Source organism: Protopterus annectens, chromosome 1.part1 (genome assembly GCF_019279795.1).
Source record: "Protopterus annectens isolate FY-2018-M chromosome 1.part1, PAN1.0, whole genome shotgun sequence".
In the NCBI taxonomy this organism is placed as follows: domain Eukaryota; kingdom Metazoa; phylum Chordata; order Ceratodontiformes; family Protopteridae; genus Protopterus; species Protopterus annectens.
In genome coordinates this window covers 819085941-819100626 of record NC_056726.1, presented here as the reverse complement: position 1 = coordinate 819100626, position 14686 = coordinate 819085941, and the positions used below count along the sequence as shown (strand labels likewise).

The following is a 14686-nucleotide window of genomic DNA, read 5'->3' as shown; positions in this document are numbered from 1 at the left end:
TGTGCCTACTTATAGTCTGTCATAATGGATTTGACCTTATTGAACAGCCATCTATAGAAAGGAGAACCATTAAGCCTAGGATGCCAACTAAAATCATGGCACTATGTCTTAAAATCATAGTAGGCTACACCACCATACCTCTCAACTAAGAGCTGATGATTGTGTTTCATATGTTTGTCTGTATTCACTCTGTTTCTTAGTATGTCTTGTGTAAAATGTTGGGCTATTTAATGTGTGACTATATTAACATATGTGTGCTATACTCTGAGCAGGCATTTCATGTCAGTGTGAAAACTGATATGTTCAATTAGGGGATGCTCATAACCATACAGCTCGCAATCTTTGTGTAATCACTGAAGCAAGACAAAAAGAGATGAAACAAGCATCCCTTACCTATGACTATAGTTTAGCAATAAAGCTATCATAATCTATTTATACTTCAGGTTTTGTAACAAGCAAATGGACAACAACTACAATCATTCCCCTGCATAAGGGAGAACACAGATCCATGCATTCTGACCAGCCTCATATGCAAAGCCATGGAAAGGCTTGTTGTAGATCTAATCACTCGGGACACAGGGAACCTCCAAACACTGTACCCATCTCAGTTTAGATTTGTCAAGGGCAGGTCATGCTTACTCAACCTGGTGGACTTTTCAGAAAAGGTCACCAAAGCAATGGATGATGGCTAAATACTACACACCACTTACTTCAACCTGGCCAGAGCTTTTGACACAGTTTCCCACTTATGCATAGTAGAAAAGCTGAATACACTGGGAATAACCCCCTACGTCACATGCTGGATTGCCAACTGGCTCGCAGATAGGATGCAGGAAATTAAAATAAGGGAAGTTAGCTGCACAAAGACATCAGTTACCAGTGAAGGCCCCCAGTGTTCTGTGCTGCGACCTCTCCTGTTTGGCAACTACATTTCTGAAGTGAAAGCCAATACCAAAGAGCTCTGACTGACTAAGTCTGCAGATGGTACATGCTTCAGAAAGTGAAAGCAGTCATTGAATCCCCAAATTACTTAGCCATCCTGCTGGAAGGTTTGTCCCAAATAAATAACTGGTGCCAAAATCGTGGACTGAAACTAAATGCCAGAACTGCATTATTGTATCCTTTGGGAAGTCATCTACCCCAGGGAGCTACCATACCGACAATGCATACCTAAGCAATGACCCAGTTGTTTTGGAAACTTTTGTGGACAGTGATCTAACTTTTGACCAACATGTGTCCACTGTTGTAAGAAAGAGCTTCTAAATTGCACTGTATATAAACAAAGGGATTATGTCTAGATCTTGGGATGTCATTTCCCCCCTTAACTCATTAGGCCAATCATTGAGTATAATTATTGCTTTGGCATTTATCTGTCCAAACGCATGCAACATGTGGAATGCCCAAGGCGTAAACAACATGTCCTACATGGACCATCTCAAAGACCTATCATTATACTCAGCATCTTATAGACTGCTAAGAGTTGAGCTGTGTGAGGAATACAAGGCATCCTCTGACCCTGTATTGATGGATTTACAGCATATCAACAAGTCAAATGGTATGAGAAATACTCTGTCTGGGGATCTAAACCTCTTCTGCAACATCAGTAGAATGGTTTGGAGGGACAGGCATGTCTTGCAGAGGATACCACTGTTCGTGAGCAGATTCCTATTCGCATAAAACAAAGTTCATCTCTGTCCATACTCAACTCCAACTTGGATCTATGGATGGGAAAAAGAAAATTTATACCAGGACTGCCCCTTGTACTACTAATGGACAGAGGCAGCTCCTAGATGCTTTATCCCATGCATGGGTCACCTCAAATTATCTATTGTATTATAGCAGTTACTCCTATTAGTGGTAATATATAATTATCAGTCATGGGATGTGTAAGGTCAATCTCTAACAAAATGGGATAAGTTACTTTGAACACACAAAGAGAAATTGTCTAGGTTAAAATTATCCTCAATGGCAGCTAGCCTAGTACTTATCTATGAACCTAAATCCTAGTACTTATCTATGAACCAAAATCCTCTAAATCCCAATACTTATCTATGAACCTAAATTCTAGTACATATCTATAAACCTAAATCTTAGTACTTATCTATGAACCTAAATCTTAGTACTTATCTATGAACCTAAATCCTAGTACTTATCTATGAACCTAAATCCTAGTACATATCTATGAACCTAAATCCTAGTACATATCTATGAACCTAAATCCTAGTACTTATCTATGAACCTAAATCCTAGTACATATCTATGAACCTAAATCCTAGTACTTATCTATGAACCTAAATCCTAGTACTTATCTATGAACCTAAATCCTAGTACATATCTATGAGCCTAAATCCTAGTACTTATCTATGAACCTAAATCCTAGTACATATCTATGAACCTAAATCCTAGTACTTATCTATGAACCTAAATCCTAGTACATATCTATGAACCTAAATCCTAGTACTTATCTATGAACCTAAATCCTAGTACTTATCTATGAACCTAAATCCTAGTATTTATCTATGAACCTAAATGAATAGCTGTTCTGCCCTCACATTGCAGCCATATCCATCTAAATATGAGTGGTCAACTTTCCAAAAACATTGCTCAGGTAACCTGAGTATTTTTATTATTTCTACTCATGTTGCAAAAGTTGTTAATGTTTCCTTGGCTACTGTCACAACTTTACGAAGACAGCATTGTCTTTGAAAGCTGACAGCTACGCCATTGCCAATACAGAGACAGTACTACGCGTTGTTGTTTCATTCTGCTTAAAAGCTGTTAAAACATGAAAATGAAATAAGACTTTATTTATGTCTCACGTCTCTGTTAAACATGACTGAGTACCATTTAAGTAGATATTTAAACATTATTGTCTTAGCTTTAATGACCCATTTATTATTGTGTAACTTGATACAGACAATAGCAATGGGTAGTCATAGCTGCTTCATAAATGAAGAACGGGAACAAACTGTGTTGCTTTCATCACAGTTTAACTGGATGTAGCACTTCTGATCAATCTCAATATACAGGCTTCAGAAAGTGAAAACTGTTTCAACTAAAACAAGCATAAAATGAACAACTGTTTAATATGTGTTCATGTGCAAAACGCATGGTATAAGAAATGGCTTGCTTTTGTGTCCTAGGTTGCTTTCCCATCTGCTACGTATTTACTTATTTTTAGTTGTTCGCTACATGTTTCATGTGATGTTGGTGACACTGTTCAAACATAGCATCTTATTTTTTCTCTTTGATCATTGTGTATTGAAGGAAGAGAAAAGCATGTTTTCATTTTTAATTATTATTATCTAAGCTGCAGTGATATAATAATGAAAATAAAGTAAAAAGCATGTGGGGGTGAAGGATCCCTATATCTGGGTGCAAGGGAGAGTTGCCTCTACCCTAAACCATTTATTTTAAAATTTCTGCATGTGCTATTTTCTCAAAATTACTTTCTCTTCAAGTACAGTTTCAATAATCTTTTATGTAATAATCAAAATAGTTGTGCACTTAGGTATAAACTGATGTATTTTGAGGGATGGTGAGCTAGAGTAACAGAATGTAAACATGATAAATAAAAAGCAGTACAAATTTTAGCACAATTAACTGCCAAGAAATTATAGCTATAATATTGCTGGGTGTGCAGTTTTTACTTTGTTGTACTTTTATTAATCCACAAAGGTGAAGCCCTCATGGTCAAACACTCAAAGGCAAAAAATGAAGGAAAAAAAACACTGAAGCATTAATTACTGCTTAATTAACATTACTCTGTTTGGTATGTGTCAAAATAAGCACAGGTAATCAGTCAGGACTTAACTCTTCTTGTTCAGTGTTGATTGACAGTGAATGGATACGCGGTGGGTGTATGTTGCACATTTTAAGTTGCTGTCTTTGGATACATTTGAAAATTATCCTGTAACAATAACTTTGTAGTACATTTAAAATTATGTCATAGTGAAAGTGATATATGGCAATATTGTGTGTGCGTATCTGTGTGTGTGTGTGTGTGTGTGTGTGTGTGTGTCTGTATATATCTATATCTATTTTTCTTTATAGATATATGTTTTGTGTGTGTGTGTGTGTGTGTGTGTGTGTGTGTGTGTGTGTGTGTGTGTGTGTGTGTGTGTGTGTATGCATGTATGTGTGTTCAATCCATACGTCAATATATGGCATCCAGTAATAAAGTTACTGCAAGCTGACAAGGATTTGACATCACCAATTTTTTTCATGGTAAGCAAAGTAATAAGGCATTTGCTTAAGGCAGGTTTCTCTGTACTTGTAAGACAATGGCCAGTTACTCTGAGTTACATATATGTGACTGAGAACAGAACACAGATATAAAGTATGACACATTGATCATCTTTATGACCTTCTCTCTTAAATCAGAAGGTGCTTGACAAAGAGGGTCAAGCTAGTAGGAAGATGTTGGAGTTGGCTTTCAGTCATTCAGTTATCAAGTGAAGTCAAGAAATAACTGTATAAAAACACATGTGACTGTTATAACAAAATAAGAAACTTAATTATTGGGGGTTGAAAGAATAAGTAATAATAAGCTGCAAGCTTTGCTTAATAACTTTACATTTTTTGGACAAAATTTTGCACCATTTTTCCTTGACATTGCTTATATACCACAATATTGTGGGTGCTAAGGCTATTATTTCAGATCTTATGGCTATGTTATGTAAATAAGGCCATTGGGCAATGTCTTCCCCTCATGACAAGTGTATTAAAATAATTTTAATGTGTACATTTAAATGTATTGTTACAGTTGCAAAATTATTCTAAATCTGTGTTTGGGGAGGAAGTAACATGGAAATTTTGTATATTTCCAGCGACTGGATCTAAACTAAGCTAAGTACAAATACTCACTAGCATCTTTTGTCAAAAGAAACACAGCTCCAATGTTCTTTTTAAGGAGGTGCATTGAATGTGAGGTTTAATACATTAGTCTATATTTGTTGTAAGGAGGAGATTAAATAATGTTTCTAGACTGTCCTGTAGTTGCAGTTACCATATCAGTTCTGCACCAGCCATTGCTTTCCCCATTCATGCATGGTCCATGACCTTGTGAAAGCATCTGCAGGTTTATTTTCTACCAGCCATTCTTATAGTCCACTGTATTAGACCACAAGTGTTTTCATGAACAGATGCTTCACAAAGACAAGAAAAGGATAGTCTCTGAAAACTGCTGCCTGGGTACCTTTTTCAATCCCCTATTCTTCATCTTCAGAATGATCTCATCACAACTCTCTGCCCCTAGATCTTATCCCAGTCCATTCTTGTTATTTGTGAAAAGAACCCCCACCTTATCCGCTCTGCTTTTACCCATTTTCTTCCATCTCATAAATATTTCTTAGGGCTGTTTCTGGATATCCTCTAAAAGCCTGATGGCCGCCACCTCCTTTTATGAATCCAGAAGTGAACAAAGTCCTTCAAGTGTAACTTAACCAGAGTCTTGTGAGCTGGAAACCTACATTTTTGCATCTCGACTGTATTCTCTTGAGAATGCGTTCTAGAGTATTGTTCATTATATCTTCTGGTGGTCCAATGTTGATGTTATAGTTCCCCCAAATCCTTTACAGAAGGGTGTCATAACAGCCTTTCAAAATAAGAGTTACAGGGCTTCGACTTTTAGAAAATTGAAGTTCTAATCTTCACAGCAAAAACTACATTGCTCAAACAAACAGAAACACAGTATTTGGAAGATGTTTATATTACTCAGCAAGTTGATAATACAGTTAAAAACGAAATAATATTCATATCCTAGAATTATCTGAAGAAATACCAGACCATGACAAGAAACAAACATAGCATGTGTGTGGATTCTGAAACTGGACAAAAGGAAAAAGCTTATAGTAGGTGTTCATTACACAAATGTCGAAAGTAACATACTTCAGGCGAAGGAATCGGTAAGCATTAACATGAGTGCCTCCTTCTTTCACTCTTCGCATTTAAATGAGGAGGGATATTAATGGCTAATTTTATTGCACCTTCATATATTCATTACATTTATATATAACTTAATCCATTCATCTCTATTGTGAAAAAGCTGTTTGACTCTTTTGTAAAGGTCATGACCTGGCTTGTGTATAGCCTAGATCATGTAATACTTTTGTGTTCAAGGCAGCATTTGAAAACCTGCACTGTTTTAGTGAAGCGTCTTTAATGCCAGCTGCAGTCATTAGGCAGAATGAGGCTGAATGGGTATTGTATCAGGAAAAAATAATGGCTTCATACCGTAAAAAAGATTCACAACACTTGCAGCATTGCTACACATGGTAAACTAATATCTGCAAGTTTGCGTAAACCTATCAGCTCCCATAATTCCTATCCTTACACCACAGTTATCATTAAGTTTCCTGTGCAGTTCAGACATGCATTTTTAGACCTGGATAAGCCACAATACAGCAACCTAATTGATAAAATATGTGGTTGGATGAATGAGGGCTGAAATAATTTCTTGTACATGACAAAAAAGCAGTAGACAACAGCTTAAATCATTACTGCAGTGACATAAATTGTGTTACAATACTTCCCTAAACAGCCAGAAGTAACAAACTTTAGCATCACCATAGTTTCACTATACTATGAATGATTTATAGACTCAGACATTCAAAAGAATGCATTTGGCTTCAGGTGAGTTGCACAATTTGCATATCCTTGAGGTGTTTGTTAATATTTATTTTAAGGGCTAATCAGGGAGTACCAATAGGGCTCATTCTGATAAAACCTAGTTCCAGTGCAAACAATTAATATACCATGCTGGAAACGTGAGATATCAAGAACACTATAACTGCACATAAAATGTTATGTACAGCATTAGTAGTATATGTAGTAACAGTTATTACAGTATGACAAAAAGCTGTAATAAGTACAATTTTGTCTACATCTTACACTGCTAAGAAAGAGAACAAATAAGCAATATAAAAAGAATATAAACAGTAGAATAACACTCATTAAAATAAAAGAAGTGCACAGGAGATATGCCACTAGTTATGAGCTGTATACCAATCCTGACCAGCTTTACAACCCAAGAAACAACAAGAAAATAGTGTAACCTGCTGTGTTGCATAAATAATACATTTAAGGATTACAAATATACAATGATATTTGTTAAATCTGATCCACCTTATTTGTTATTGCAATATAGTGTTCTTTCATTAATCTAAATCTTGATGCCATATAATATAAAAAATGTTTCTAACAACTCTTCTTCTTCCATAATACTTGGCATACATAGGTGGAATATGTATTTTTCTAACTTTCAAAACAAATAGTGTATTAACTACTCTCTATAGAATAGATGAAGCATCTACCAAAACCTGACTTAAACACCTAGCATAATCTAACACATCTTAATTCTTGAAAGTCTTCTTTATATTGTTGTACTACAGCATTTTGCTTTCCAAATTTCACACCTAATATATTTATATCATGCCTAACAAACTGCATACCTTTTCCCTGTTTTTCACATTTCCAAGCCCTTTACTTTTCTCCTTATTTAATTTCAAACCTACTTTTACAAATGTCTTTCTATAACTGTAATTATTTCATTCATTTTTATTTTTTTTGCAATTTCCCCAATGTTCTGGCCAACTTTGCCCTAGTTAGTATGGACAACACCTCAGGACTCTCCTGAAAAATAGGTTGCACCTAGCAGGATTAAACCAGATATCAAAATTTATATGTACGTAAATAAAATAAGTATTACTCTACACAAATTGTGAGAAATGCCTGGACCATCCTTCCTGAAGAACTGTGAGTAAAACATTGGCTGCATTTAGGAATATAATCTGACAGACATAAGTCCATCCTAATGAGGCATGGGAGGGGGAATAAAGCATTAAACAATGAGTAGGACATTCAGCTTATTCAATAAATGATTAATGGCTAGGTATGTCATAACGTCTTGGTGTGCCATTCAAAACCGTTTCTGTGTTTTGTCACCTAGCTTTGGAAAAAAAAAAAGAGTACTATGTTATTTGAGTGAAGAAGGAAAGATTTAAGAAAAAAGAGGGTGGGAGTTGCAGATAGGTGTAAAAGCTTTTGATGAAAGCCATCAGGACATGAGTTGTATAGGTTTCTAGTACTGAAAGCTATAGGTTACTAGGAAGACTATACTTGTTATACCTCATACCATGCTTTTCGGCCCCAAAACTTGAACCGAACCACAAAAGGAGGGGGAGTATCAATATTCGTCAAAGATACCCACACCTCCAGGTTGGTGGCACATCACGAAGCATCAGAGACTATCCACGTGCAGCTAAAAGTGGGTAAAACTGCCTTCCAGTTTATAGCCTGCTACAGACCACCCTCCCAAACCCAGGAAACCCACTCGGCCTTCCTGAGAACACTGAAAAATATGAAGGTCTCTCCAAACACCATTATATTGGGTGACTTCAACTACCCAACCATAGACTGGGAGCATTACTCTAGCTCCAACACCCTAGCCCAAAGGTTCCTAGAATTTATAAACTCAAATGCTATGGAACAACTTGTTACCACTCCCACAAGAGGGGAAAACATACTGGACCTGATCATCACCAACATGGGGACTCTATGCTCCAGACCAGAAGTGTATCCCTCACTGGTAAGATCAGACCATAAACTAATCTCACTGGATATTCACATCCTGACCCCACCCCATGCCCAGAAAACCACAGTGAAAAACTTCTCTAAAGCAAATTTCACACTCCTCAAAACCAAGGTGGAATCCTTCAAAGCCCCGGGCCTGTGGATAATATGGCCCAGACCGCAAAATCCTTTATAAACGCATTCTATGAACACCTTCAGGAATGCATGGATCATGCAATCCTAAATAAAACCAAGACCCAATCCTCCAAAGGCAGATGTCCTGTCTGGTGGACCCCAGCCATAAACAAACTATACAATAGAAGGAGGAAGCTACTACATGATAGAGCAAAATCCCAAAAAGGGAAGGCATCTCTGATCAGTATTAGCAAAAAACTACGGGCACTCATAAAATCGTCTAAGGCCAGCTTCGAGAGAAAAATTGCACAGGACACTAAGGATAATCACAAGGCTTTCTTTAGTTATGTTAGGAACCTGGGTGGGAATTCCCAGATATGCTCAGAATTAGTCCAAAATGACAAAAAATACACCAAACCCACAGACATTGCCAACATTCTAGCTGACAGGTTCAGCGCAAACTCCCCCCCCCCGCCCCACCAAAAGGGCTAATATCTATCCCAGCAGAGTGCTGCCCCCCTGACATCTGAGATGCTCAGGTAAGATCTGCCCTCTCCAAAGCAAGAAACACAGCATCAATGGGACCAGACGGTGTCCCGGGCTGCGTCCTACATGAACTCCAAGAAGAGCTAAACCCAAACCTAAAACTACTGTTCAATCTCAGCCTTACTACAGGATATGTACCCAAAGAGTGGCGTACAGCAACAGTGGTCCCTCTCCACAAAGGTGGTGCCTCAATAGATCCTGGAAACTATCGCCCCATAAGTCTCACTAGCTTGATCTGCAAAGCTATGAAAAGGATCATCATGGACCTTATAAATAAAGATATTGGGGACCTGCAGACACTGGATCCTACCCAGTTCGGCTTTGTTAAGGGCAGATCCTGCCTCTTGAACTTTGTCGATTTCTTTGAAACAGTCACCAAGGCCATTGACAAGGGGAAGGTGGTCCACACAGCCTACCTGGACCTCGCAAAAGCCTTTGATACAATACCCCACTCGGGCATTATAGATAAGCTCACCAGCTTAAATATAACCCCCTATGTCACTAGATGGGTTGCAAACTGGCTCAAGGACAGAACCCACATGGTTAGAATAGCTGGAGCCATGTCAGACTCCAAACCAGTTACAAGTGGCGTCCCACAAGGCTCAGTCCTGGGACCTCTCTTGTCCGGTATATATTCCTCGGAGATACAGGCCAACATGGAAGGACTGTGGCTGACCAAGTTCGCAGATGACTGCAAACTGGGCGCCATAATAGACTCTCCAGCCGACACAAGCATCCTCCAAAAGGGCCTCATAGAAACAGACAACTGGTGCCAGAGCCATGGCCTCAAGCTAAACGCCAAAAAGTGTATAGTCATCCCCTTTGGCAAAAACTAAGTGCCCACAAATTACCACATAGGTGGTAATCCATTAAGTACAGAAGAAGTAATTAGGGACCTGGGGACACAAGTTGATAGCAATCTCTCATTTGACAACCACATGGCCAAAGTGGTTAGAAAAACATTTTATATAGCCCACCTAATCATGAAGGGATTCACATCTAGATCAGGGGAGGTCATCGTGCCTCTTTACTCATCCCTCATCAGGCCCATAATTGAGTACAATGCCCCTTTTGTGATGTACCTTACCAGACACTTGCAGCAACTGGAAAGACCCCAGAAGTACCTCACCAAGAGGATCAAGGGGCTCAAACAGATGCCGTATGCTGCCCGGTTAAAGAAACTCCAGCTCTACTCAGTGGCATACCGCCTGCTCAGAGGCGATCTGTGCCTGACGTATAAAGCCATGTCCAACCCGGAATTAATGGACATGCTGCACCTCAGAAAATCCAAATCCCATAGAGCTACGCGCTCGAGGGACTTGAACCTCAGCACTGAAATAAATAGGACATGCTGGAGGGACAGATTCATAACCCAGAGGCTCCCTTCACTCTGGAATAAAATCCCAGTCCAGGTTAGGCAGAGTCCCTCATTGACTCTCTTCAAGAGGAATCTTGACGAGTGGATGGGAGATCATAAGTTTACCCCGGGTATCACTTCTGTGTCACTGTTAGACAGAGGCACAGTATACTAACCTTGAAAAAGGGCATAGCAAAATTAATTTAATATGGGTGTCGAAAGCCATACACACTCCGGCTAGGCTTATAAATGCCCTAGGGCAGATAGCCTAGTATGAACCTATGAACCTATGAATCTACTGGAAGGTCAAGGGAGAACCTAGGAGGTGTGAGACTATGGGGAAGATGAGCAAGTTCTAATTGGGGGATGTCAGAACAAGGTATCCACATTCACAGATGGTGTGTGACTGTCGGGAGGCTGAACTTGTTTGAAAATTACCAAAAAGAAGTGAGGACAAGATAATATGGAGGCTATACATATTACAAGGAGATGTAATAGCTTCTGTGATGAAGAAAGCCCAAAAGTATAATCATTACTCTAGGATTAAAGGAAGCTCAAGTTGGAGAGATATTGGAACAGCTGTTTAGAAATTCTGTCATCCCTTCAGAATATTGAAAGATCTGAAATCGCCTCTATAATGGTTCTGAAACATTTCAGTTTTGCCTGCTGCATTGCTTTTGTACACCTATACCTGGTATGCATTATTTACTAAAATATCAGGATATTGAATTCAAGGGCTTAATTGCAGGCAGGTTTGGAGATGGATCGAAGGTAGATGAAGGCAAGGGGGTATCTCACAGCTGGGGCAGAGACAAAAGATTAAGAGAAAAGCTAGAAGTGAAAAGATGTTCAGAAAGATATCAAAGGAATACAGAGTAGAAAGGCACAAGATGTTCACAGAAGTACCATAAACTTTTCTATACTCTAGTCCAAGTCTGTGTTTGGCTACCAAATTTTAAAAAAGTGAAACGCAAAACAACGATAGGTAAACAATGAATGGGAGAAGCATCGAAGTACACATTCATCAAAAAAAAAATAGGAAAATGGCCACAGTTGGCCAACAACCAGGAAGTTATGCCATATATAAGATAAGTGAAGGGAAACCTTTTAAACTCTCTATTTTCCCCACTGTAGTGTGATCTCAGAGTTGGTATATATATATATATATATATAATTAGGGGGGTGTGGCGTAGCCCCTCACCTTGGTTGGTTCTATGTGTGATGTTGGCCGACTATGGCCATTCCAAGTAATTTTATTTTTTGATGAATGTGTACTTTGATGATTCTCCCATTTGTTGTTTATCTTTTGTAGTTTTGCGTTTCACTTTTTTTTAATTTGGTAGCCGAACATAGACTCGGACTAGAGTATGGAAAAGTTTAAGGTAGTTCTGTGAACATCTTGTGCTTTTCAACTTTTCTTTGTCTTTATATGATTATTTAAATTAAATTTTACTAATAAATGAATTGTTGGGGCAGCAATTCACTAACTGATTTATGAATTAGTTTTTCAGCAACACAGGTAAAGTAATTAAATTCACACTATAATCTGTTCATGCTGTGGTACCAGAATGAATGCCTAAAATATATGTTTTGCACTCCCTCTGATGTTTACAGGCCTTAAACGGGTACTGTGTAAAAGCTCATTCTGACATTCATTTAAGGAAAACTCAGAATGAAAGTACCTATAAGTGGCAGTGCATCTGTCTACTAACTTACGTGATCAAGGCAAGCTGCAGCATATAATATATAACAAACTGATAGAAGATCGGGTACTGAAAACCACAATTTTCCAGCAATTACTGCAAAATATTTCTGCACCTTTTGATAAAATGTTCTAATGGCTCTACCTGTGAGTTATCATTAAGGGAGAACATACAGTACTGGGATCCAAGCCTGGGCAGGCAGGACAAATGCTGTTGAATATTTGTATGCTGATAGCAATGTAGCAGGGACCCCAAGCATCAATTTAAATCTGTAAAAGCAGACAAAGAAAACTAAGAAGTGTCTGCCAAACATGTTTGGTCACCTGTGTTTTTGTTTTTGTTTATGTAACACATTTTTTATCAGGGTGAAACTGAACACCTCTTTTTCACCATTACACCTCGATTAACCCTATGAGGACTCACCAGTTTACAATTTCTCTACATAATAATGGTTAATCAGTCTCACTTAACCTAGGGAGACATAACCTAATGAACAGTTAAATACTAAATCCCAAATAGCAGATTGTCTAGAAACAGGCAAGCAAGGTGCTGCATTCTTACTGACACTTCTTTGTATTACAGGTCTTCCTTCAAAGTAAGGCATATACCTGTGTGTGTGTGTGTGTGTGTGTGTGTGTGTGTGTGTGTGTGTGTGTGTGTGTGTGTGTGTGTGTGTGTGTCATACTTCTCAACTGTCCAGATTTTCACAGAATGTCCACATTTTTGGTCTGTTCCTTGTAGAATATGCAGTTTCTGGTAAATCACTGAGGACTGAAGTCACTAAATAATGGCAGACATTTGACTTTCAGGCTTTATATCCTTCAGAAAATGCATGTGAATGCAAAACCTTTTATTCTAGCAAGTTTATAACAGAAATATTTAAAAAGTGTCCTTACTTTTGGGCCTTTATTCCCCCATTATTTTAGGCTTTGTCCACATTTAGATTTCTTGTGTTAAGAGGTTGAGCACTGTGGTGTGTGCATATGTTCCCAGGCTCTAGTCCTGTTTACCTCTAGAAGAATTACTTTAACCCTTGCAATCTGGCATCAGGCAGGCATTACTGAAAAGATGGACACACTCATCATACTCAGCATCCTTTATCTTTCCTTCCCTTCCCTTAAGAAATAGAAATAGATCAGGCTTAGATAAGTTGCTAAACTTATTTTTCTTAGCCACAGGATATTAACCCACAATCTACATCTAAAATATGTTCAGTCAAGCAAAACTCTTACAGTTATCACAGCAACACATATCACTAGGCTAGAGCTTGGATCATAATTAACAAACTGGTTTGAAAGTAATGCTTGCTGACAACTGGTGTTCATATTCAAAGGAAACTTTACAGCTTGACAAAACATTTCATTATTCTAAATTTTTATAAGACTGACATCAGCTAGTGAGCGAAAAAGAAAAAAAGCCTTACTGTGTATTCATGAACAAAAGCACAGTAAACATGTTTTATCAGCACATTCCCACGCACTTTGTGTTTGGCTTAAACATCTAGAAAGCAAATCAATTATCAACTGTTTTCAGTAAGATATGTTACAAAAATCATTCTTTTCAAACAAACAAAACTCTGCATATAGATTATTAAAATATATTCAGATGTGTAAGTACAGTTTAAAGGCGTAACATTTTCTATAGTGAAAACACAAAGGAAAACAGTTTCTAGCTCTTATTTAATAACAACCTGTGAACACTCCCTCTAAATTCCACCTTCAGGATAGATAAAAGTGGCAAAAGTCTTTTGATTTTTTTTCAAGGCAAGCCACATTTTGTAGGCAAGACACAGTTCTCGGATTACATGTCCCGTCACACTCACATACTAAATACAAACTGTAACTCTGAACTCTGATCCTAAGCAAATCAAACAATGTATGTCAGCAAGCGTTTTAAGCACCTGGCTTCCTTAGAAGTAGCGTTAAAACTTCCTCCTGTTTGACTTACCGAATGGCTTACAGCTTCTTAGAGATATTCGGTCACTGCATGCCTGTTGCTAGGATGGAGTTTCTGAGCACAGCATGCTAAGGTCTGTCCCTTCCCTTACATGCTCAAGCAGGACCTGTGGCAGTCTGCCTGCCTGCCGACCAGCCTGTTCTACATATCAAATACAGTACAGAAGTGTGAGGGACAGCTCCTGCACTCTGCAAACTAACAGCCTTCACAGATGTGCTACACCCCGAAAGGGGCGGGACAGAAGGAAGAAACAGAAAAAGAGAGTAAAGGAGAGAGAGAGAGAGAGACAGAGAGAGAGAGAAAGTAAACAGCTCACAAATGCTAGGGTTTTCATAGCTGCATTACACACCTTTTCTTGACAAAATCCAGTTTTACTTGCAAAGGTAATCATCTGAATACTAGCAAATGTAAAGCCTAC

The 14686-nt window shown here is 38.3% G+C and overlaps 1 protein-coding gene across 1 annotated transcript in view; it reads right to left on the bottom strand.

The window, feature by feature from the left end:
- Positions 1-14459, bottom strand: part of STON2 (stonin 2) — a 164489-nt gene extending 150030 nt beyond the window's left edge. Inside the window, exon 1 of the mRNA XM_044087333.1 lies at positions 14260-14459. The gene's annotated coding sequence lies outside the window, so the exon portion shown is untranslated. The remainder of the gene's footprint in view (positions 1-14259) is intronic.
- Between the last annotated feature and the right edge of the window lie 227 nt (positions 14460-14686).